This window comes from Protopterus annectens, chromosome 3.part1 (assembly GCF_019279795.1).
Source record: "Protopterus annectens isolate FY-2018-M chromosome 3.part1, PAN1.0, whole genome shotgun sequence".
In the NCBI taxonomy this organism is placed as follows: Eukaryota; Metazoa; Chordata; order Ceratodontiformes; family Protopteridae; genus Protopterus; species Protopterus annectens.
Window position 1 is genome coordinate 743,405,611 of NC_056732.1, and position 26,698 is coordinate 743,432,308.

Below are 26,698 nucleotides of genomic sequence, written 5' to 3' on the forward strand. Positions count from 1 at the left end.
CATTTGTAGTGGTTGAGATGCACTGTTCGCTGTGTTGAATGAAAAATAATTTTCGCGCCAGATTTTAAAATTTAAAGAGTTCGTGTTATTGATAGTTTCTCCATTAGTATGTTTACCTTGCTGTGCCGTTGTTGGAGAATGCAGCGTAGCCTGTGTTAGTGGTAGTCCAAGAGAATCATCCACGTTTGAGGTATTGTCATGGCTATTTTTGCTCAGTAATTTTTGAATTAGAGCCGAATGCTCTCTCAACTGTGCATTTATTTGCTGGAGTATTACTCCGGTGTCCACCGGAACCACCTCGTCTTCCATATTAACACAAAAACCAAAGGTAAAGCACAAACTAGTAAAAAACTACCAGGAAGTTCCACGGTCGGGGTAAACCACAGCTGATGCACGTTACCTCCTTGCACAAAAATTATACTGTTATCACTGTCACCAAAAATTCCACGCTGAAGAGTTTTCTCCAAATTTCTGCAGCAATAATGGATGTTTATTCTTGTAAAAACAGGTACAAGGACAAGTACAGCCAACACAACGTAGTGCAACAAACACAATCCAATGATTTACCCGGGTTTCGTCCGCCAAGACGAACTTCATCAGAATAACTACACTAATTACTGCTTCCCTTATATATACATACAGATCCACCCAATTATTTAACTGATTGATAATTAAATATACTACTTAAACAATTTATACATAAAAAATGTTTAAAATTAAATAGGCATAATAAATTCATGTAATTTGCACATACTACACTCCCTGTACATGTTTGAGAGCAGGTTATGTAATTTTAGGCATCCCTGTTATTATATGAGTGGGTCAGAGAGGGGTATCATTCCCAGGGTTCCTACTGAGCCAGTGTATGTGCTATGCGTTGCCTCTTTTCCAAGGCGAGGGCATACTGGGCACGCCTCCTTCTGCCTACTGGGGCAGGCTGAGGTTGTTCCTCCTCCGAGTCACGCTCTGCCTGTGATGGCCTTGGCAATGGTGGGGGGTTGTTTGGCCCGGCCCTATGCTGATCCTGCTGCAGCTGTTTTCGCAAGATCATATTATGTAGCATAGCACATACCATGACAATTTGGGTACATGTAGTTGGTGAGTACTGCAAGGCTCCACCAGATGTGTCCAGACACCGGAACCGTGACTTGAGCAGCCCAAACACACGCTCTATTGCATCACTTGTTTGTGCTTGTGCCTCATTACGGTGTTCCTGTTCAGGTGTGTGTGCATTTCTGATGGGTGTCATCAGCCACGGCTCCAGTGCATAACCTGCATCCCCCACTAGGTGTCCATGTGGGATGTCCCCGTTGGCAAATGTCTGGTACAGCTGCGTCAAATGCCAGATATGGGAATCATGGTAGCTCCCAGGGCAGCCAGCACACACATTCATTATTATGCCCTGGGCATCACATACGACCTGGCATTTGATGGAGGTGAAGCCCTTGCGGTTAATGTAGGCCCTATCCCGCTCACCGGCTGGTGCTTTGATGCGTATGTGCGTGCAGTCTATTGCACCCACTACCTCAGGGTATTCCACTATTTGCTGGAAGAGACGCATATTGCTGGCCAATACCTCACGGGCATTGGGGAAATATACATGATCGCCGACATGTGCTGACATGGCATCCAGGAACTTGTGCAGTACCCTGGAGGCTGATGCCTGTGATATCCCCATCATATCACCAATTGGTCTCTGGAAGGTACCTGTTGCTAGTATTCTTAGGCCAACACATACCTTGGTTTCCACTGGGATGGGTTCCCCTCTGTTGGTTCTGTGTGTGAGGTGTGGCCTGCACAGCTCGACAATTTGCTGCATGAGGTCTCTGTCCACTTTATAGTGCTCTACTATCTCCAGCTCATGTAACCCGTGGTAGGTGACCCTAGGCCTGTACACTCTTCTCCGTCTCCTCACTGTGGGTTGTCTGGCACCATTTGCATTGTCACCACCCTCAGCAAGTAGCCTATGTCTCCTTATGACAGCTATGGCAGCCCCTAGCATTTCTGCTCTGAGTTCAGCTTTTTCAGTTTTCACTTCTAATAGCTTACTCCTGTCTTGCAGTGTCTCTTGAGAGAAACATCCTGCACTGCTGTTTGCAGAGTTTTAAGTGCTTGGCTGAGCTACTATTCTGCCTGTGTAATTGCCTGCTTCTAATTGTTTTCACCTGTTAGCTCCAGCAGTATTCCCTGCTAGCTTCCTACTAATTCTGTTGCTTCCTTTTTCCTTTCTGTTTCCTCCGGGGGGAGCAACGCGCATACCAGCAGAAACACGCTCACAGTGGCTGACATGTGCGCACACAGGCTTACACGGTTCAGAATCTGCTTATTCAGGTTAAAACACGTGCACACCAGCGCAAACAGTCTTACAAGTCTGCCAACAGGCTCCCACATGCTCAGTCTGCCTTACACATGCGCACACTGTCCTACTCGCGATTCATGGCGCGCACATGTGCGCATGCACGTCCAGCAAGAAACTTTGGTGTAAGCAACAGTGTACACCTTCCATTTCTTGACTTTCCCATGCTTATCTTGTGGCACTCCTCTTTCCATGATATGTGTCTGACATCTGTCATGTAACACTGACCTCCAATGAACTGCATTTCTTTCTACCATTCCCCCCTGTGATGTCACCTATCTCCTACTCTATTCCTCCCCCTTATTTATTTCTTACACTACTCAGAATGTGCTCATTTGCTATGTGACAGTGGAATTCAGTATCCTAACACTCATTTACATCAGATTGCCTACTACTACCTGAAAAATAGGAAACTGCTAAAATAAACGCATGAAATAGATTGACATCACTGAATTCTATATTAGCTCTACTTTATTTTATTTTGATTCTATGTTATTTTATGCTTATTTTATATGCATCTTAGATGTAAATTTTATTGTGAGTGCTTTAATTTAATGGTGGGGAGGTGCTTTGAGTATAGGATTAACTGTGATTTGTTCATTTAAAATTTGACTATTTGCATGAGTATAAAAAGGGGGGGCTAAGTCTGCTTGTTTACGGTCTGATGAAGCAAACAGAAGTTTGTGAAAGCACTTACCTGTTGTAACTTACTTGCAATAAAGGGATTTTATCTGGAAATAAGATGTGTGGATTTATAACTTGATCTGGCTTGAGACTGTGAACATTCTGTGGATTTATAACTTGACTTAGCTTGAGACTGTGAACATTTTGCCATAGCTGCTTTGATATTTGGCTGCATTCATTCCGTTTTTTGTATCACTGTGTGGCCATTGGGACCTTGAGGATTGTTTTCTTATACTTTTAAGTAATGTTGACAGCTAAAAGTGTAAACACCATGAAACAGACTATTCATACTGTCATGTAAGCATAGGCAGTATGTAGCAGATGAAATACAGTCACATTTTATCCAAAGCTACAGTCCTCTGTGCAGATATATAGCAAAGTAATACCCTCCCTTGTGTTTACAACACTGGGCTCTCCTTCAGTTTCCCTGCCTACACAGTTACCAACCATGTAGATTCAGGGCTGTCTGCACGGTGAGGATACAAATGACGTCAAAAGTCATTAGAATTGCTGAATCGCAAAAAAATAGTAACCATGTAGGGATGTTCACTTTGTGTAGGCATTTACACAGTGTTTGTTTTCAATGGATGGTAACAATGAATGATGACATCAGGGGTTTGTGTCAGGTTACATTTACAGATGTGCACATGTAGATCTGTGAAAGGTGAAAGTGCATGTAAGCAGTTTCCAATGCACAAGTTCTGTTTCATCCTCTCTTTTGTTAAAATGTGTCATCTCTGTTCATTTTAAGTATTTTTTTTTTATTTTTGTCATTGTTTGCATGATGAGTGGATGGGAAATAGGAAATACATCCCGAGGATCAGTTCTGTTTCTCTGCTCGATAGGGGCACAGGAAATTAGCTTTCTTGGGTGGCGTAAGCCAGGGAAACTTATTGGCTAGGCTTACTTAGGCCCTTGGGCCGATAGCCTAGTACCTACCTATGAACCTATAAACCTGTGATGCAGCTCTTAACATAATCACTGGAAATGGAGGAATGAATGGCAGGTTTCACTGTGCTTGTCATATAACTATTCCTGTGGCAGCATGTGTATGAGAAGGGCTAGAATATAGATGGTCCTGGGTTCTAGTACAGGGTGTACAACCTCTCCTTCACTTTGTTCTTCTAAGACTGCAAGATATCACAGGAACAGAGAAAGTAACACCAGTTTTATCTGTACTTACCTTATTTGCACGAAGGTATGAAGAGGTGCACGGAGGTGTGCATAGCACACTAATGAGCAAGCAGCAGTTGTGTTTAATAGATGATAATTACAGCATAAGCAGGTGAATTGCATTTTAATGCACCATTCCAACATGGTGGAGCTTTTGACAAGCTATAAAGCATGCAGCCTCAATACTGGTTTTCCTGAATACTTCAGTACCATTGAAGTAGAGACAGGGAACTTTTAACTGGATACAATGCTAAGGTCTGGTGCAGCTTTGATTCATATGTATGTGCTAAAGGCTGAAGCCAGTGCTGCTGGTGCTGGTGACAATAAGCCTAGGGCGAGAAGGAGAAGAGTGTTCTGGCCCAGGGTGACATCAAATGCTACAAATTGAATTGAATTGAAAATTGTAGAGTACTACAGAGTAGACAGAGACACATTACAAGAACTGTGTGAGCTATGCTGCCCTCAACTCTGAGTGAAACGCATCCCAGTGAAAACTAAGGTATGTGTAGCCCTTATAATCTTAGCTACAGGTAGTTTTTAAAGATCAACTGAAGACATGATGGGTGTGTCACAGGCATCAGCATCCAGGATCCTCCACCAATTCCTGGATGTTATGCTCATACATGCCAGTGGGCACATATGTTTTCCCTGAGTTCTGAGGAGAGGGCCGGCAGTATGTGACAGTTCTACCATGTAGCACACTGCCCTGAAGTCCTCAATGCCATAGATTGCACTCATGTACACATTAAGCTACCTAGTGATCAGGGTAGAATCTACATTAACTGCAAGGGATACCACTCAATCAATTGCCAAATCATGTGTAATGTATAGGGAGTTATCTTGAATGTGTGTGCTGGTAACCCTGGCAGTTATCATGGCTCCCATATCCAGCACACATCCCAACTGTACCAGATGTTTGCAAGGGGGGGGGGACATCCCACAGGGCCATTCACTGGAGGATGCTGGTTATGCAATGGAACTGTGGCTGATGACACCCATCAGAAGTGCACACACAGCCATGGAAGAGAGACATAATGAGACATGCCCTCAAACAAGAAACATCATAAAGTGTGTGTTTGGGCTGCTGAGGTCACAGTTCCAGTGCCTAGATACATCTGGTGGAGTCCTGCAGTATAATACATGCACATGTACACAAGTCTTCACAATGTGTGTTATGCTCCACAATCTGATCCTGTGGAAACAGCTGCAGTAGGATCAGTAAGGGGAAGGGACACACATACCACCACCAATGCTTAGGTCACAATAACCACAGTCAGAGGAGGACTCAGAGGGGGAACTACCAGCTGCTGTGCCTAGAGGCAGATGTAGGTGTGCTCAGTTTACCCTTCCTTTGGCTAAGAGACAACACATAGCACATTCACTGGCCACCTAGGTACCTAATACCTTTCTCCTACTCACATACATATAGTAAAATTGATGCAAGGCAACTCACACAACCTTTACCTCCCCATGTATTGGGTTTGTACTGCTTGCATCAGACAGTCACACTGAACCAAAATTGTGTTAACTGCTACATTTGCAAGATAAGTCCTGAACCCAAACTGTATTCTTGTATAATATTATTGCATATCCTTGTATTTTGTAACTTGGTAAAGTAATTAAGTAAACAGTGATAGATTTGTACAAAGAGCACTTTAACATGTGACAGCAGAGACTTGTTTGACTTATAGGTGTCCATTAGTAAGTAAAAGATCTCAGGCATCAAACTTTCACACACTCATACCTTTCAAGAATATTGATGATCACTGCATAGCCTCAGTTTAGCACCATACCTTTGTACTGGTAAATCATTAGAGAGAGAAGTTAGAAAGTAAGGCTACACATTGCAGTTTCTGACTTCGCAACCCTTCCCTAGATCAAATAGCAGGCAGGGTGTAGAACAAGGACAGTAACAAGAGCATAATATCCTTGTTTGTGCCATAGCAGTAGCACCTTTGATCCCCTACAAAAGAACAGAAAATGCTTGTTTGTGACATATCCTAGTACCAACCTATGAGTTACTGTTATCAGCCCTAAGGCCTATACAAGTCTAGCCATAACAATTCCACGGATATTTCTTCCCACAATATTTACTTCCCTGGACCCCTGTCTAGCAGGGCTACTGACATGATCCCTGGGGTGAATTTCCTATCTCCCATCCAATAGTCAAGGTTCCTTTTGAAGAGGGCCAAGGAGGCATTCTGCTTGACATGTATGGGCAGTCTATTACAGAGTATGGGGAGTCGCTGAGTCAGGAACCTATCCCTCCAGCATGTTTTGTTCATCGTGATGACAAGGTTTTGATCCCTGGAGCATGTGGCTCTGAGGGATTGGGATTTCTTTAAGTGGAGCATGTCCAACAGCTCAGGGTTTGACATGCCCTTGTATGTTAAGCAGAGATTGCCTCTGAGTAGATGACATGTCACAGAGTATAGCTGGAGTTTTTTTATATGGTCAGCATAGGGCATCTGCTTTAGGCCTATGATTCTTTTAGTGAGGTATTTCTGCAGCCTTTCCAGCTGTTGCAGATGTCTTGTGAGGTACATACCAAATGGGGCATTGTACTCTATAATGGGTCTAATGAGGGATGAGTACAGTGGGACAATGACCTCCTTTTTTTTTGGATGAAAAGCCCTTAGTGATGAGGTGTGCCACATAGAAGGATTTCCTGACTGTTGTGGCAATGCTGTTATCAAAGGATGACCACTATCCACCTGTGTCCGCAAGTCTTTCATCACACTTTCGGTGTTTAGTGTACTGCCACCTATGTGGTAATTCATGGGTACATGTTTTTTCTCAAAGGGGATAACTATACATTTATTGGTATTAAGCTTGAGCCCATGACTCTGGCACCAAGCATCTATTTCTGTAAGGCTCTTTTGTAGAATATCTACACCATGTGGGGATTCAATAATGGCTCCCAGTTTGCAGTCATCTGTGAGCTTGATTAGCCAGAGTCCCTTAGTGCTGGCCTGTACTTCAGAGAAGTAGATGCCAAACAAGACCGGTCCCAAGACTGAACCCTGAGGTACTCCACTTGTCACTTGTCTGGAGCTGGATTTGGAGTTGGCTACTTTTACAGTTTGGGTTCTGTCGGTAAGCCAGTTGGCAACCCATCAAGGGATGTAGGGATTTATGCCCAGATTAGTAAGTTTATCTATGATTCCAGAGTGGGGGATGGTGTTTAAGGCCTTGGCGAGGTCCAGATAGGCTGTGTGGACTGCCTTACCCTCATCCACAGCTCTGGAGACTGATTTGAAGAAGTAAATCAGGTTCAGGAGACAAGATTGGCCCTTTACAAACCCAAAGTGTGTGGAGTCCTGTGCTTGATGGTTGCCAGTGTCTTTGTTTATAAGTTCCATGATAATGTGTTCCATGCCCTTGCAGATCAGGCTCATCAGACTGATGGGACAGTAGTTCCCGGGATCCAAGGTGGATCCCCCCTTGTGGAGTGGGATAACTGGAGCTGTGCATCACTCAGTGGGCACAGAGCCTGAGATGAGGCTATGATTAAACATGACACTTAGGTGAGGTGCCAGTTCATTTTGTAGTTCATGTAGTACACAGTCCAGGAGGTCATCTGGTCCCATGGATGCTGCATTCTTAGCTTTGGAGAGTGCGGTTTCTACCTGTGTGGCTGTGATTACCGGGATTTGTCAATCTTTTGATATTGAGATGGACCCTTTAGGGAGTGAGAGGGGGGTGAAGTTGGCACTAAATCTATTTGCCAGGATATTGGCAATATCCTTGGGATCAGTATATTTAATGACATTCTGTTGTAGCTCAGAGCAGATCTGAGCATTGCCATTTAGATTCTTGACATAACTATAGAATTCCTTCTGGTTGTCTTTGGAATCTTTGGCAATTTTATTTTTGTAACTAGCTTTGGAGGATTTTATGAGGCATCTCAGTTTCTTACTGAGGCTGGTAAGGGAGTTTTTTGCATCCTGGGATTTTCCTCTTTTCTGCAACAGGTTCTTCTTTCTGTTGTATAGTTTGTTTATGGCAGGGGACCACCATATTTGCTTCCTTTTTTTTGGAGAAGAGCATCTTGGTTCTATTTGGGATGGTACGATTCATGCATGAGTGGATATGCTCATACAGTGCCTTAGTGTAGGATTCAGTAGTCAAACTTTCAGCTCCCGTCTGCATGGGTGTCATGAAGTTTGTCACTTCTGACTTGAGTAGCATGAAGTTGGCTTTGGAGAAGCTTTTTTCAGAGGTTTCCTTACTGGGGGGTGGGATGTGGATGTCAAGGGTGATTAGCTTATGGTCAGACTTGACTAATGAGGGGGTGACCACTGGTGTGGAGCATCTATCTCCCATGTTGGTAATGACAAGGTCTAGGATACTGGATCCCCCGGTGTGACAATGGATTAGTTGATCCAGGGGATTGGAATTTATGAATTCCAAGAACCGTTGGGAAAAGGTGTTGGTACCCAAGTAGTTTTCCCAGTTAGTAGCAGGATAGTTGAAATCACTCAGTATTAGGGTGTTTGGTTGTATCTTAATATGTTCCAGTATGTTTAGAAAGGTGTAGTGAGAATCTTGGGGCATGGTGGGGGATCCATAGCAAGCTGCAATTTGGACTGCAGTCTTACCTAGTGTTAGTTGCACCTGGAGAATTTCAGATGCATTGTGTTGGGCAACTAGCCTGGAAGTGTGAATATCCTTGGTGAATATGGGCACTCCTCCACCTTTAGTTTTTCGGACTTGGTATGGTGGCAAAAATGTGTGGTACGAGATGTAGCCTGGTATTGCAGGGGTGCTCTCTGGAGCCTTGAACCAAGTCTCAGTTACTGCACAGATATCGATGTTCTCCATTTTTAAGAGTGCCTGGAGAGACTGGATTTTGAGGTTTAGACTTCTAGCATTGAGTAGCATTACCTTCAGATTTTGCATGCTTGTATCTGTTAGAGTGGTGGTTTTGTCCTTTGAACCTTGCCTAAAAAAGGCACTATAGGGATGGCAAGAGCTTTAGCCAGTAACATGAATGCTAGGGCCGACAGGTGCAGACCATCTCTGGCAAAGCATTGTGGCTTGTCGATCATGTTGTCCCAGGCAGACAGATACTGGATCCCCTTTGAATGACACCAGAAGTGTAGCCAATTGTTGAAGTCCATCATTTTGTCCTTATACTGTGGTATCATTCTGGGCAAAGGCAGGATGTTACTCAGGGCTAGGGTCATACCTGCCTGAGCTACATAATCCGAGAGCTCTTCCATGTCTCTTTTCATGTGGTCCAGGGAGGTACGTCTCAACTCATTCACTCCAACATGGACAATGACAGAGTCGTATTTGTATTTGTGGAGTGACTTGAGTGCATGTGTTATGTGGCGGATCCTGGCACCCAACAGGCAGCTGACTGTAATTTTCTTCTTATTCAGCCTGGTGAGTGTGACATCAGTGTGCCTAACTATAGAGTCACCTATGACTAAAGTGTTGGGTAAGTTGTCTTGTCTTAGGGGCTGTTGTTGGATGTCACACTGGTGTTGTGAGCTATGTGTCACTTTGGTTATGACTAGTGTTTGCTTGCCTTTCAGCTTTGGAGGTCCTATTTGTTTGGCCAGGTTAATGTTAAGGGCCTCCACATATGTGGGTTTAGTGTTGCTATGTGTGGGTGTTGATGGTGTGGGTTTTGAAAGGCTATGTGTTGCTTGAGGTGTAGTGCAGGTTTTAACCTTCTCCTCGACTGTTTAGCACAATCTTGGCTGGAGAGAGCTTTGCTTTCAGTTTGGCTATGTAAGTGCATCTCTCACAGGTTGTAGTGTTGGGTGGTAGGAGGAGAGGGGTGTCTGTGTACAAGAGGCAGTTGCTGCATTGCCCCAGTATGCCCATATTCACCAGGTGGTCAGGAGAAATCACCGGAAGCCGACCCTTGGACATGCCTGTTTAGGTGCTTTTTTTTGTAAAGTACAAGAGCTGTTTTCCTTACCTTTGCAATATACTTTGCAATTATAGACTGCTTAGTGCCCCTTCCAAAAGAGCAGTGTATCCTTGTTTGTGCCATAAAAGTAACTGAGCTTTGCCCCCCAAAGAACAGTATATCCTTGTTCGTGCCATAACAGCAACTCAGCTATGCTCTCCCCAAAATAACAGTATATGCCTGTTTGTGCCATCCAAACTGGCCTTTAGTTGCTGGCAACTGCATACCATATAACTGCCAGTTAATATCCTCACACATTTTAAGGCAAATGATATGGAATGGCTTACATGCTGCATGTCTCACACTACAGGTCAGATAACTGATGAAGTACCAAAAAACACAGACATGTAAAACAGAGCTGTATATTTGCAAGCATAATTATAATGGGTTGTTTGATCACTAAGTGCACTACATCCAAATATAATTAAGAGATTTAAATGCACAAGTCACAGCTGATGGTTTTATAGCAGTGTACATTCTGATGCAGTTGTTTGTTTGAAGAAAGACTGTTTTTGTGGCAAAGAGGAATATGGCACTATCCTGTTTTCTATAGCTGCATTGGTGCGAGAGTTAAAATCCAGAACTGTGCAGAAATGTCTCATGTGCATTATCATTTTCTGCTGTATATGTCATACATTGCTCTTGCTCATTTCACCTATGTATTCCTATTTTTTCTACATTTCTTGTTTTAATTCCACTTTTTTTGTGATGCACCGTGTAGCACAAACAGTGAAATGGAGAACAAATTAATTCAGGTTTGGCTTGCTTATGTGGCTTCCACAAAGCGCAGCATAGTGGACACAAGAAAAAATGGACCTCCAAGGAAGCAGCTAGCCAAAAATAGAAAGAGAATGCAGTCAATTAATGCTCTTGGTCATTGCAAAAACGTAGCCTGGAGTATAGATGGTATTGGGTTCTAGTACAGAGTGTGAAACATTTGATTTACTGCTGTGACATTGCAGTTTACAGCAATGAAATACAACATAGATAAATGTCATCTCAACCTTCTTGTGGCAACAGGTATAACTGTAGAACTGACATACATATGGACCTGGGTTCAAAAACAGCAAATTCCATACAGTATTCATTTTATTCACTTAGTAGTCTATGAATTATGACATTTACATATGATCAAATTTATGACTGTGGGTATACTTTGTACTATAGTCCTGTACACATATTACTTCTATTTGAACTGACATGGTCTTCCCTTTTGCCAACAACACATACACAACTGCATGTATGTGCAATAACCCTAAAATTGCATTCCTTGCCACTGTTGTGCTCTGCTTACCATCGTTGAAAGGCGGTGCTGATAACTAGCAGGTATATGTTAGATAATACTAACTTTGAGGCGATAGCAATGCAACTCACGTTTACACACTGCTTACCTATGCACAAAGAGGTGTATCTCACATGCATGTGCACTATGTTAACCATTGCGCAAATCTGCTGCTCACTACACCATTGAACTGTATATATGATGCTTTATTATTGTGTTTATTGTCCATTTCCTTAGTATGACATAAAACTACATGTGAAAACATTGTAAACTAAAGGCCCAATATAACTATACATCATATATTTACACTACATACATCTGCCCCCCACAACAAGTACTACAACTGGGGTCTCAGTACTTTTTCCAAACATATATCAACCACAGTACAAAGTGTACTATACAATGTTGTGTGCTCCCTCATAGACAGGGCCAGTTGGTGATAAACCCAAACATCCAACTATGCTCAATAAGTGTACTTGTGCTGTTACACAGCTAGGCTTCTAAGCAACCTAGTGCTATTAAGCTAGTAGCCTCATATGACACTATGAATCTATATGCATACACTGGCCTCCTAAGCTGTTGTTCCTCACATGGTCTGCTGATGTCATCTACTGTAGGTTCACCTCCACTGTTGTATAAAACAGACTTGTGCCATGGTGCTTGAGTTAAGTACTGTGTTCTGTAGTCTGTGCACTTAGGTAGAGGTTATGTTCTCACTTCAGTCAACTGTGTGTGAGTGTGTGAGTGTGTGTGTGAGTGTGTGAGTGAGTGTGTGAGAGTGTGAGTGAGTGTGTGAGTGTGTGAGTGAGTGTTTGAGTGTGTGAGTGAGTGTTTGAGTGTGTGAGTGTGTGTGTGTGTGTGTGTGAGTGAGTGTGTGAGTAAGTGAGTAAGTGAGTGAGTGTGTGTGAGTGTGTGAGTGTGTGAGATTGTGAGTGTGTGTGAGTGTGTGACTGTGTGAGTGTGTGACTGTGTGAGTGTGAGTGTGTGAGTGAGTGTGTGGGTGTGTGTGAGTGTGTGTGAGTGTGTGAGTGTGTGTGAGTGTGTGTGAATGTGTGAGTGAGTGAGTGAGTGAGTGAGTGAGTGAGTGAGTGAGTGAGTGAGTGAGTGAGTGAGTGTGTGAGTGTCTGTAGTCAGTAGAGCAGACACAGTATCCTACCATTACCACTCCAATGGCATGTATGGTCAGTTTTTTGATAGTTGCTCATGCTTACACATCCCTTTCATTCAGGCCTCCCAACATCTTCTCTTCCACATGGCCTGCTGATGTCATCTACTCTAAGCTCACCTGCACTCATGTATAAATCAGACAACTGTGCGCGCGCGTGTGTGTGTGTGTGTGTGTGTGTGTGTGTGTGTGTGTGTGTGTGTGTGTGTGTGTGTGTGTGTGTGTGTGTTTGCGTAAGAGAGAGAGAAAGCTGTTGCTTGGCATTACACTAGCATGTAGAACACTGTTATTGTGTCCTCAACAGACACTGTTGATGCCATCAGCTATAAACTGTTGTCTGACACACTCCAAGTCAGACTTGGTCTGTGGCACTTGCATTAAGTACTGTGTTCCATAGTCTGTGTATTTAGATAAGTAGGGGCTCTATTCTCACAGCAGTCATGTGTGTGTGTGTGTGTGTGTGTGTGTGTGTGTGTGTGTGTGTGTGTGTGAGAGAGCTGTTGCTTGACATTACAGAGGGTGTTTTACACCAACATGTGGGAATCTTAGCCTGGCCTCAACAGTGTCTGCTGATGTCATCAGCTATTTGATACTTATGGACATGCAGTAATCCCACCAAGGCATGGTCAGACAGTGGGCTGGAGGCCAGGAAGACATGACCTCATCCTATAACAGACAGTTTACAGTGACATGGCTTTTAATGTATTCACAAACATCATGGCATGTTTTGTAGCACCTGTGTTATGTTGATGAGGTGCCAGAATCTGCCATATCACCAATGCGCTCAAGTCACTCAACAGGTACTGTTATGAGTCTGTCATAGTTCATGTTGGAAGGAATGACTTGACCCTGGACGATATGAAGAGAGATATGATTGAGCTCACTGAGTATGTGTCCCAGGCAGGTATGTTCCTAACCTTAAGCAGCATTCTACTGTCACCCAGAATGATGCCTCAATACAAACAGAAAATTATTGACTTTAACAATTGGCTTAGTTTTTGTTGTCATTCCAATTGGATCCAGTACCTCACAGCCTGGGATGACATCATTGACAAGCCTCAATGCTTTGCCAGAGATGGCCTGCATCTGACTCCCTTGGGCGTCAGGCTCCTGGCAAAGGTTCTTGCCTCCCCCATAGTGCCTTTTTAGACAATGCCATAAGGTCAATACTACCAATATGAAAATTTCATCAACACATAAATTAAAGGTCATGCTGCTAAATGCAAGGAATCTAAACATGAAACTGCACTCATTGCAAGCATTCTTAACCCTGCAAGAAGCTGACATTTGTGCAGTCACAGAAATCTGGATCAATACTGCAGAGAGCACCCCAGCCATACCAGGTTACTCATCCTATCATTCATTCAGGCCCCAAACCATGGGCAGCAAAACAAAAGGAGGTGGAGTTGCAATATATATAAAAGACATTCACAAGGCTGGTCAAGCAGTATAATGCACAGGAAATACTCCAGGTGCAGTTAACAATTGACAGGATCCCTATTCAAATCATAGCTAGCTACAGGCCTCCAACTCTGACTCAAGATGCCCACTCCACCTATCTTGACCTCTTTGAATCTATCAAGATCCAACCCTTTACCCTGATCCTGGGCATACCTCTCAACCTCTTGGACTAAGCAGTCTGGACAACACCATAACTAAAAGTGGGACAAAGGCCCAAAAGTAGGGAACATTTTTAAATATTTCTCTTTTAGACTTAGAAAGTTTATGGAATAACAGGTTTTTCATTAACATGAATTTTCTGAAGGGTATGAGGTCTGAAATTCAAATGTCTGTCATTATTTTCTAACTTCAATCCTTAATGATTTGCCACTAATTTATCAGAAAACCAAATTTTTTTTTAAAAAATGGACCAAAAATATGAAGCAAAAATCTGGATATTCTGTGAAAATCGGTACAGTTGAGAGGTATGATCCTGGGCAACTTTAACTATCCAACCATAGACTGGAAGAAATACTCATGCCAAAACAAAAATGCCAAGAGATTCCTTGATTTCATCAATGCAAATGCCTTGGACCAGTTGCTTGAAACCCCCACAAGACGTGAAAATATCTTGGACTTGGTATTAACCAACATGAGAAACCACTGCAGCATTCCTACAGTGTCATCATCCCTGGTAAGATCCAACCACAAAGCAGTCACTTTCAAAGTCACCATCTCCCCCAACTCACCCCCCCCCCCAGCTAGGGTCAAACAAAAAAACTTCTCCAAAGCTGATTACAACCTCCTGAAGGAAGGTCTAAACAGCTTCACAGATCCCTCCCCCTCCAGGAACTGCCACATATGTCCAAGCCTACACCAAAGTAATATACGAGCATTTATATAGCTGCATGAAATCAGGAATACCAGGCAGGATGAAATCATCATCCTCAAGGAAGAATAAACCTGTTTGGTGGACATCTACAATAAATAAACTCTATAATAAAAGGAAAAAATTGCTGTCCGGGACCAAGAAGGAGCAGGTTTCTAATTGGAAGCCATCTCTCCTTAGCTTGAACAAGCAAATAAGAGCACTAGTGAAATCCTCCAAAGCAAACTGAGTCCAAACTGGCCACATCTACTAAAGACAATCATAAGGCTTTCTTCACATTTGTCCACATTCTCAAGGGAAGCACCCAGATCTGCTCAGAACTGGTGGTCAAGGATACCACATACACAAAACCTGTAGATATAGCCAGCCTGTTGGCAGACAGGTTCAGTGAAAACTTCACTCCTCTATCCCCCCATCAGTAAAAGAGGACATCCCCAGTACCTGTCCACCTCTCCTTATCTCAAGGGAGCAATTTCCTCACTGCTCCCTCAAATGGAAAAAATACAGATTCTATGGGACCCAATAACATCCCAAGCTGCCATCATACATGAACTCAGGCAGGAACTTGCAGCACCATTAGGCACCCTACTCAACCAAAGCCTGAGTATCGGCTTCATCCCACCTGAGTGGAGGACAGCTACTGTCATCCCTCTGTAAAAAGGTGGAGCGTCCACTGGTCCAGGAAATTATAGACCCATCAGCCTAACTAGCCTGCTCTGCAAGGCCATGGAGCAGATTATCATGGACTTCATTAACAAGGACATTGAAAACTTCCTGACCCTTGATTCCACACAGTTTGATTTTGTCAAGGGGAGGTCATGACTGTTAAATTTGGTCGACTTCTTTGAGACAGTCACCAAGGCCATAGAAGAGAGGAAGATGGTGCACACTGCCTATCTTGACCTGGCCAAGGCCTTCAATACTATTCCCCACTCAGGTATAATAGATAAACTCTCTCAACTAGACATCAATCCATATGTTACCAGATGGGTAGGAAACTGGCTCACTGATGGAACCAACCTAGTCAAAATAGGGAAGCCACCTCAAGTAGCAGACCTGTAACAAGTGGTGTACCCAAGGGATCAGTCTTAGGGCCTCTGCTGTTTGGGATATACTTCTCAGAGGTGCAGGCCAAATTTAGTGGGCTATGGCTGACCAAGTTTTAAGATGACTGCAAGCTGGGTGCTTTCATCAATTCCCCTAGTGATGTGGACACACTCCAAGAGGGTCTCACCTAAACAAATGACTGGTGCCAGAAACATGGCCTCAAACTGAATGCCAAAAAATGCATCATCCCTTTTGGGGAAAATTATGTCCCCACAAATTATCACATTGATAATAAAGCACTAAGCACACAATCAGTCATGAGGGACTTGGGCACCCAGGTTGATAGCAAACTGACTTTTAATCACCATATTGCCTCCATTGTACAAAAAGCATTCTACATGGCCCACCTCATAAGTAATGGTATCTCATCCATGGGCAAGGTAGTCATAACATCCCTGTATTCTTCCCTTATAAGACCCATTTTTGAGTACAATGCCTCTTTCAGCATGTACCTTACAAAGCACGTGCAGCAGCTGGAGAGATCACAGATGTTCCTCACCCGGAGAATCCAGGGCCTCAAGCATCTACCTTACACAGATAGGCTAAAAGCCCTGTCCCTCTATTCAGTCTCCTACAGACTCCTCAGAGGTGACCTCTGTCTGACATACAAAGCAGTCTAAGAACCCACACTGATGGGACTGTTGCATATCTGCAAGTCAAGTCCCACTCAAGTGTAACCCACATGTTCAACCTCAACCTGGTCTGTGAAATCAATAGGACTTGTTGACAGGACAGATTTGTGTCCCAGAGACTCCCCCTTTTGCGGAATAGACTCCCACTTCATGTAAAGCAGACTACCTCATTAAACCTTTTTAAGTGCAACCTGGATAAACTGGATGGGGAACAGAAAATACACCCCTGGGATTCCACCTGTGTCCCTGCTGGACAGTGGCATAGGGTGCTGACCTTTTTGAACATGGCCTAAATTATTTGCTAGGCTTGTAAGGGCCTCAGGGCCAATAGCCTAGTAACTCCCTATGATCCTACGATCCTATGATGTCAGTACTGCTGATCAATTTAACAAATATTGTAGTGTGTAATATTGATTTCAGGCATGTTGTTTTTATTGCTGGACTGTCTGTAACAGTGGCAGCAGTGTTACTTTGTTAGCATATATTGCACTATAGTACTGCTGGTATTAGTGTATTCCTGTGTTTCTTGTTTTTTATTAGAGGTGAGTCTGACAGTGGAACTGTGGGCCCTGTGCCATCTGATGTCAGTGCCTCAGCAGACTCTAATGATGATTGTGACCAACCTGAAGCACAGTCAGGGGGTGCAGAGGTTGAATCTAACACAGAGGTTGACATACTACCATCCTCACCATTTACACTGCACACAGACAGTAGGCCTATGCCTACCCAATCCACTGAGCCAGCAGATATTAGACAGGTGGAGGGCAAGGGCATTGATCAGGGAAGTGTAGCTACTATGGCTTCAGTACCCATTGAGTCTGTAGCCAAAGTGTGGGGGAGGTGCCAAGCAGGAGGATTGATAAGGTTGCTCGGAGGGGGCTGCTGTCCCTCCTCCACCTGGTGCAGGTGTCACTTCCCATGTCACTCTGTCTATGTTTAGGGCTGTCATGGAGACACATGCATGTTCCCTTAGGTGTCCAAGCAAATGCTAAGGGTTGTGGATGCGGCTCAATCTGACATGCATGACTGTCTCCACCATGTTGTCAATTCACTGGATCAAGTAAATGGCACCTTAGAATGAGGGATGTCTGTGATGGACTGACGAGTGTCTGTCATGGAATGAGCAGTGTCTTTGATGGAACGTCTGCTGGGAGGGGGAGGTTGTCCTCATGGGCGTAGGTCAGCCACAACATCTGCTGATAGCCAAAGTGGCTATGCCCAAGCAGGCTCACATAGTGGTTGTACTTCCATGGCTCCATCAGTGAGTGAGCCATCCATACCCAGATGTGGTAGGCCATAGGGTCATGGTCCTGGGTGTTCCCATGAAGGAAGCTCATCCAGCAGATGGCAGTCATGTTCAGTTAGCAGCACTACATCTAAGCGTGGTCCTGGACTTCAAAGTGTCAGTGCAGCTCCTGACAGAGCCAGTTCTCATGGCTGGGGATGACAACGATGAGCTGCCACCTCTACCATGCATGGCTCACATCTATTCAACACACCATGTCATAGAACTAGCACCCAGCTTAGCTGTGTTCATGCACACACTCACACACCAATTTCATCTGGAGGACCCCTACAGTCAGGCACACGACTGTTACTTATTTTGTCTCACTGCCAGTTTTTTTTGTCCATATGTCTGCCTTTTTCTCCTTCGTACTCACACACACTCATCGACCTCTTGTGTCAGTCTAGGCTTCCTGTCCACCTCCCCTGCAACACTCTGAGCAAGTGATGATAACTGTGCCATATCCCTGTGTTCTACCTTTCTGATCAGGGATACAAAGTCTGTGTCTGATGCTTAAGGTGCATAGCTAACTTACTGCTTATTGTATCTGCATTTGTGGTGTTTAACTGGTCATTGTATGTCTAACTTATATTAGCCTTGGAAAGTTCCACAGTTGATAGCATCAAAATGTCAGAACTTTATAGTGGATGCTCTTGTGAGGGTTGTGAAGTAAGAAACTGCATTGTGTATAATTACTTTCTTACATGTCTGTGTACTGCTTGCATCAGAGTCAGCCCTGAACTAACACTGTGGCAACTTCTGCATTTACAAGGTAAGTCCTGAACCTGGCATGTGTTGTTTAATAATATTATGGCATATCCTTGTATTTAATCACGTGGTACAGCAGAGATTTATTTGACTTATAGGTGTCCATTAGTAAGTAGAAGATGTCACTCATCAAAGATTAACACAGTCATACCTCTCCAAAGTACTGATGATCATTGCATGCCTCAGTTTACCATCGTACTTTTGTAATGGAAAATCATTAGAGAGAGACATTAGAAAGTAATGAGACACATTGCAGTTTCTAACTTCATAACCCTCATAAGATCCAACAAGAGGCAGAATGCAAAACAAGGAAAGTAACAAGAGCAACATATCCTTGGTTGTGCCATAGTAGTAACTCACCTTTGCCTCCCCAAGAGAACAGTCCATTCTGGTTTGTGCCATAACAGTAACTCACCTTTGCTCACTCCAGAGGACCACTCTGTGCTTGTTTGTGCCATAACAATAACTCAGCCCCCCTTGAAGGAACAGTGTACTCTTGCATGTGCCGTAACAGGAACTCAATTTTGCCCCCCCCCAAAAAAAAAGAGTAGTCTGTGCTTGTTTGTGCTATTCAACCTGCCATTCAGTTGTTGACAACTGAATATCATATTATTGCCAGTTAATATCCTCACACATTTTAAGGCCAATGATATTGACTGGCTTACACACTGCATGTCTCTGAGTACTGGTGATATAACTGATGAATGACCAAGAAACATAGATAGGAAAGACAGAGTTGTATATTTGCAAGCAATAATCATAACTGGTTGTGTGATCACCAAGTGCACTACATCAAAATATACTAAATATAATAAATGTACAAATAGTTTATACCTTGATATCAGTGTACATTCATTTGCTCTTGGTTGTGTGTGGAATGACTTCAGTTCTTTGCAGCAAAGCTTTTTGTATGGCAAAAGGGAGAAGGCACCCATCCTGCTTTCTGAAGGGGCATTGGACAGAGTTGAAATTCAGACCTATGTAGACATACCTCATATATACTAACATTTTCTACTCTGTATTTCATAGATTGATTTTCCTCATTCGAAGTATTTCTTCCTTTGTTTTATTTATTTATTTGGGGGGGCAGTGTTTGCATGATACTCCACTTAGCACAAACGGGTTTGGCTGTGCTCATCTGGTTTGTGTGAAGTGTGGCAGTGAACAAACTGGATGAATTGACCACCCAGGTAGCAGACAGGGTCCAGACAGCCACAAATAGAAACCGGATGCATTCAATTAATATGAAAATAATGCCCAGTAATGAGCACCCACTAGCACTGTTTGGGCAAGGATAAACGATGCACAACATTTTCAAATGTTGCAAAACAAAAAAGTGCGCACTCCTAGTAAGCATAATACCTGCATGTGGCAGGTAAACATTGTTCTGCATTGGACTTGATCTGTGATAGGCATGGCAGATGTTCATGGAGAGGGATTGAGATTTCATGTTCAAAGATGGGGTGTCCAGGAGTCCAAAGTGTTTACTGGACTCCTCATGAATTAGCACCCAGACTATTCCAGAGGCTCGGATTAAAAGTCAGAGACATGGAATAGTCTTGCCCAGGCTATGACCAGTGCTACCAGTATCCCTCGCACTGGTGAGCAATGTAGACATCACTACAGTGACCTCCTGAGAAAGAAGAGGGATACTCTTGAACACTGGATTGAGAAATGTGCAACTGGGGGAACCCCACAGATGTGTAAGTATCAATTGCTGAAACTACTTTTAAGAGATAAAAGTTGAATATAGTCAGGACTCATATTCATAATGGTATTCTGTTTTGTTCTGATTTTTCCACAGCCATCACATACCTATAACTGACTGTGTACTTCTAGAGTGGCATGGATGGGAGAAACATGTGATATGTATGCAGCAGAACAGTACTGTTACTATAGCATTAAAAATTTAAGATACTTTTGGGGGGTATCTTCTACAGTTGTATCACAGTGAGCATGCATATCTCAACTGTAACAGCATATATGCATGCATTAGTCTGAAGGCCAAACCAACAGTACAGTATGAGACAGTAGTCAGATGCTGTGGGTTGACATACCACACTTCCTAGCTATACAGTACTGTTAATTTGTCATCAGTATTGTACAGTACATTCAAATTTCTGTAACAGTGGCACAAATGGCTTGCTGCAAATGTAATCTGTATAATTGGAATCGCATATGTGCAATATATGCATGCATCAAAGATTGATTGCTGCAATCTGTAGTATAGTGTGCATCTGTTATGAGTTGGGTATTCTTCAAAGTAAAAAGTTATTTGTTAGGAGCTGGTAGTCTTAAAATTAAAGGTAACAGAATAGAATCAACTAATTCTGTCAATGCATTGTATGTCAAATATGAAGTTGCTAATGGTCTCCCTTTTTTGGCTCTCACCCCAATCCTTATCTTCTCTTTTTTCCCACAGCATAGTGGGGGTAGGCCTGCCCCACAGGATCCTCCTTCCACAACTCCACCAGCTATGGCACCTCTGGGATGCAACCTGGCAGCCCTTCTCTGCTGCCCATGCACTTCCTAGCCCCTCAGGTAGTTCTGCCTCACAAGATAAGCCAGTGGTTCCCTCTGGGAGCAGTGGCAGAGGTGGTGATTTTATCAACTGCGATGAACTGCCAGGGTTGGTGTGTAGGATTGTACTCCACACAGTTGGTCGATGCATATGCCAGATGAAAACACTGCTCTCTATCATTGTACATAATAATGTAAGAAGGAGATGCAGACATCAGACACTGCAGCCATTGATGCAGTGAGGTGACAGTGATGAGAGTCCAGTGGGTGATGACTCAATTCTCACTGTCACTAAGCTTGACATCATTGGGTTCACAATGTCCCCACCCTCACCCCAACCTTGGTGTTCACCAGTCTCTTGTGTCCTTCACCATCCTTTTGTCTTTTCTTGTATGTCCTGTCTATCTGTTATTGGTTCCTCACCTACCCAATCTACCTGACCCAAACATACATATGTCCCTTCCCCAACATTCCTCTATCTTTCTCAAAAAAAAACAAGGAAAAAAAAAATAAAAAAGGAACCTGCCCCCCAAAAAAAACAGTTGCCCCATACATAGCTCTCCATTTCGTACACATGTCTTCTTGACACACTTGATTTGGTACAATTGGCTTTATAACATGGTTGTGTTGTGGTCACCCTTCTCTGTGGAGGTGACAGTGCAAATTCAACTAATAGTCTGCACATCTGAACATGTTTTACTGCTGATGAAATGGATAGTCACGGTTCTTTCCTATCACCCTCCTGCACATTCCTGTCCTCCTTTCACCTTTTCCCCCAGCTTGCTCCCCATGCCACCAGTTTCTACTCATGCCCATTTCTTTTCTTTAAAGACCTACTGTGCAATGCTGCACATCATGCACCAATGTGCAGCAATGGCAAATACCAGTTACAAGTGTTAGATAAAGCTGTATTCAGAACCAGTACTATCTATCTATCTATCTATCTATCTATCTATCTATCTATCTATCTATCTATCTATCCATCTATCCCAAAAACGTATGTAACATATGTATTATTGGACTGAGTACATGAACATGTGCTGCTACAAAGTAAGTTAATTAGCAGTGATATTTTGGAGACTCAATGCCAACTATCACACTTTAGAAATATGGCTTGAGTTTGTGCACTGCTTACATGGATCAACTCAAGTGTGTAGAAGGTCACCTATGTTCCTTTGGATAATGTCTATGCTGATGCCTTCCTTAGCCCTGAACATAACAATTGTTAATCATATGGGTTATTAGTTGTATTTCTGCATGTTACTAGAGTGATGTGCATTGCAAATCACACATTTCATATAACTTTGTGTAGCAAGATACAGCATTTAGTTGTTAATATTTTCACATGTATTTTTATGTCATAAAGAGAAAAATGGACAGGAAACACCAGTAATGCAACACAGATATATAGATTTTGATAGTGCAGTGTCTGGCATGATTGCCCATAGTTAAGCAGTGTGCAAACTCGTGCTGCATTGCTAAAGTCAACCAGATTGTATTGAGTCTCTAAAATATATTTGCTAATTAACTACCTCTGTTGCAACATGTGCTAATGCATTGTTGTTGGAGGCAGATGTTACTGGGCTCAAAAACAAATGTAGGCAGTGCTTTTACAAGTGTGTATGATACTTTTAAATACATTTACTTATATTGCTACTGTGCACAATTGCTTTGCACGAGTGGATGATGCGCACCATCATGTACTTATGCTTTAAAGAAAAGAAATGGGGAAACTAGGAAAGTGATGAAATCAGGATCACACAAGGGAAAACAAAATGAAAGCAGGGCAGGAATTTGCAGGAGTAATGTAGGAAATAACCATAGCTATCCACTTCTTCAACAGTAAAAAAATGATCATATATGCAGGCTATTATCTTGAGTTTGGATTGTTAACCCTAGAGAGTGAGTTAACCACAACACAATCATGTTGTATAGGCAATTGGACTAAATCAAGTGTGTAAAGAAGATATGTTTGCAAAATGGAGAGCTATGTATGGGAGAAATATTTTTGTGGGACAGGTACCCATTTTATTTATTTATTTATTTTTTTGAGATAGGAGAGGAATGTTACAGAAGGATAGTAGGTATGCCTTCATCAGGTAAGTTGGGCAGGCAAGGAAGCATTTATAGAAAGACAGGACATACAAGGCAAGACACAGGGATAGTGAAGGACACAGGTGGGTGAACACCATGATTGGGGTGAGGGTGGAAACTTTTAGGACCCATGGGCATCAAGCTGGGTGACAGTGATAATCGAGTCCTCACCCATTGGACTGTCATCACTGTCACCTCACTGCACCTCTGGCTACAGTGTCTGATGTCTGTGTCAACCCTTGTTTGTTGTATGAGGATGGAGAGCAGGTGCTCAATCTGGTGTAGCCAAGCACCAACAGTGCATCACACGATCCTATGCACCAACTCTGGCAATTCATCACGGGAGATAAATTTACCACCTCCACCACTGCTCCCATAAGGAACCACTAGCCTATCCTGTGGGGCAAAACTACCTGACAGCCCAGGTAGTAAAGAGGTGACAGAGAAGATACTGCAAGGTTGTGCCCCAGATGTGCTGTGTAGTGATAATTTAGCTGGTGGAGTTAGGGCAGGAGGATCCTGTGGGATAGGTCTAACCTGCTGTGCTGTGGTGGAAAAAAGTAAAAAAGAAAATATATTAACAAAAAAGAGAGAGAAGATAAGGGTTGGATTGAGAGAAAAAAAAGAAGGTTAACATTGGTAACTTCATTTGTGACATACACAGCATTGATATAATTATTTGTTTATATTCTGTTACCTTTACCTTTAAGACCACAAACTCCTAATAAATGTATTTATTACTTTTAAGACTACCCAGTTTATAACAGATGCACACTATAGTAGAAATTTCAGCAAGCAATCCTTGATGTGTGTGCATACTGCATATATGCATGTCCACATTATACTGATCACAGTAGCAGCCCATTTGTGCCACTGGTATAGAGGTCTGAAGTTACTTTGCAGTATCAATGAACATTTAACAGTATTTTATATTTGTGAAGTGTGGTTTTTGAACCCACAACCTTAGACTACTCACTAATAATGTACTGTTATTTTGTCATACAGACTAATGCATGCATAGTTTCTTTTTACAGTTGAGAGATGCATGCTCACTGTTACTTGGGAATATGGAACTGTTGCTTTGTGCTACAGACAAAGGCAGGCATACTTTCTTTTACAGTTGAGGTATGCATATTAAATTTGATACAACTGTATTAAATACCAAATAAGCTGTCTTCAACTTTAAATGCTACAGTAACAGTGCTTTTCTGATGCATACATACCACATGCTTCTTGCATACTTGCAAATCTCATGGCATGGGTCCTCACATTCAGAGCCCTCTCCTTGGCAATGTTGAAGTGGTGATGACATTGTTCCCTAGTGTATGGGATACCTGTAGCACTGGTCAAAGCCCTGGCAACATTATTCCATTCTTCAGATTTGTATTCTGAGCCTAAATAATCCCTGTGCAGTAACTGGGGTCCATGATGCTGAACTAGGAGTCCAACAAACACTTTGGACTCCTGGACACCCTGCCTGTGATCTCAGATGTGCACTCCCTCACTAGCAACACCAAAATTACTAACAGAGATCAAGCTCAATGTAGAATGAGGTTTTCCTGCCAATCGTGCTTTATATCCTAATGTTTTGCTGCCAGTTCCAGTTATCGTATGCTTACTGGGTATGCGCACAATTTTTCAAAATGTTGTGTGATGTCTCCATCGTGAAAACACAGTTCACACGTTCTCTGCTTCCATTGTTTGCACTATACAGTGCACTGCACAAACAGTGGCGAAAAAAAATTTAAATGGAGAAAACTAAAGAAAGGAAAAACAAATGCCATGTTGACTTACCATCCTTGGGCATAATCAGTGCTATCTGTGTCATAGCTCTCAACCTTCCATCTCCAAAATGGGGAACATTAGCCCTCATAATGTGGAATGAATTAGCAATTTGTGGAAAACATACTAATGGCTTACTAACATCTTAAAGTAGGACAGTTATATGATGGATAAAATGTGTTGGTTTTACTTACATAAAAGATCTTACATGGTATTGCTATCTGCATTCACTTGCAAGATTTCGAGGGACAGCAACTGTACATAGAAATGCTATCTGCATTCACATAAGAGGTTTCACAGCCAGCAGAGATGCTGTGAGCTGCGAAACCTTGCTTACGCATGCCACACTTCATTAATATGCATAGAGCTATGCCATGCGATGAGCAACATCACATCCAATATAACACTTTGTGTAAGCTCTGCACAAAGCCAACATGGAATTTATTGAATCCTGGGGAGTGAGTTTCATAATTTGCTATTATTCTGGTTGAAGTGCAGTGTTGTATCAGGGCTCCCATTAGTTTAGCTCACATTAAAGATAGGGATCTAGTACAGCTGTATCTATGAAATTGACAAAAGCTGATATTGAGAAATTGCTGTGATTAGAGGAATTACATGGTCTTATCATTTTCATCACCTCATTATAATTCATTATATGTTGCATGCTTCCCACTGAATTCCATATAAATTCTAGTGGATCAGAACATTAAGCTTGGACTGTTCTTATGACTGTTGATCAGGCTTGATTTTCTGTTATGATTCCTAAGATGTACTTTGAAAGGAACTAAACAAGTGACTAAAGCCTTTCTAGACCATCTAACAATGGAGATGAACTTAAAAATTGCCATACATACTGATACCTAAAATGTGGTGATGATGCAGGGTAGATGTGGTTTATAACTTTAAAAGATGCAGTCGTTGCTTGGTAGAAAATTGCTTCAAACATAAAAAAGTTCCTGATTGCTCTATTATGTAAACTGTGCTTCAAATGCTGAAAGAATAAACCGCATGATGTCATTTACAGGGACAATGGATTAACTCAACTAACACTACCAGTCATATGCAGACTGTTCAAAATAATTATAATATTCATTGAAGCTGAAAGGGACTGTGTGTAATAATAGCAGTTCAACTCTAGTTCCATGTGTATTTCTAACTAATTGCATTGTAAAGTCTTGCCAGAGATGTACTACTCTCACATGGGATAGCAACTTTCACATAGATCTAATAGGCTGAGATACCTTGTATTCTAGATTCCTTGCATTCTTTATTGAGATGTGGTTTACAAGTTATGCTTTGATTTCCTGCTGCAACATGTATTGTCATATACTTGTCAACTTTTTAGTGACTGTGTAGTTAGACAGGAGAGAGGTACATTAGGCTTTGATTTCCTGCTGCAACATGTATTGCCATATACTTGTCAACTTTTTAGTGACTATGTAGTTAGACAGGAGAGAGGTACATTACTCACTAATGCAAAAAGTCAGTAGTTGCACCATCATCAACATGCACCAGATTCTATGGAGATGTCATATGAGAAAAAAAAAGATTAAAGAAACTGTTTCATCCAATAACAGGCAAAATACAGTGCCTAT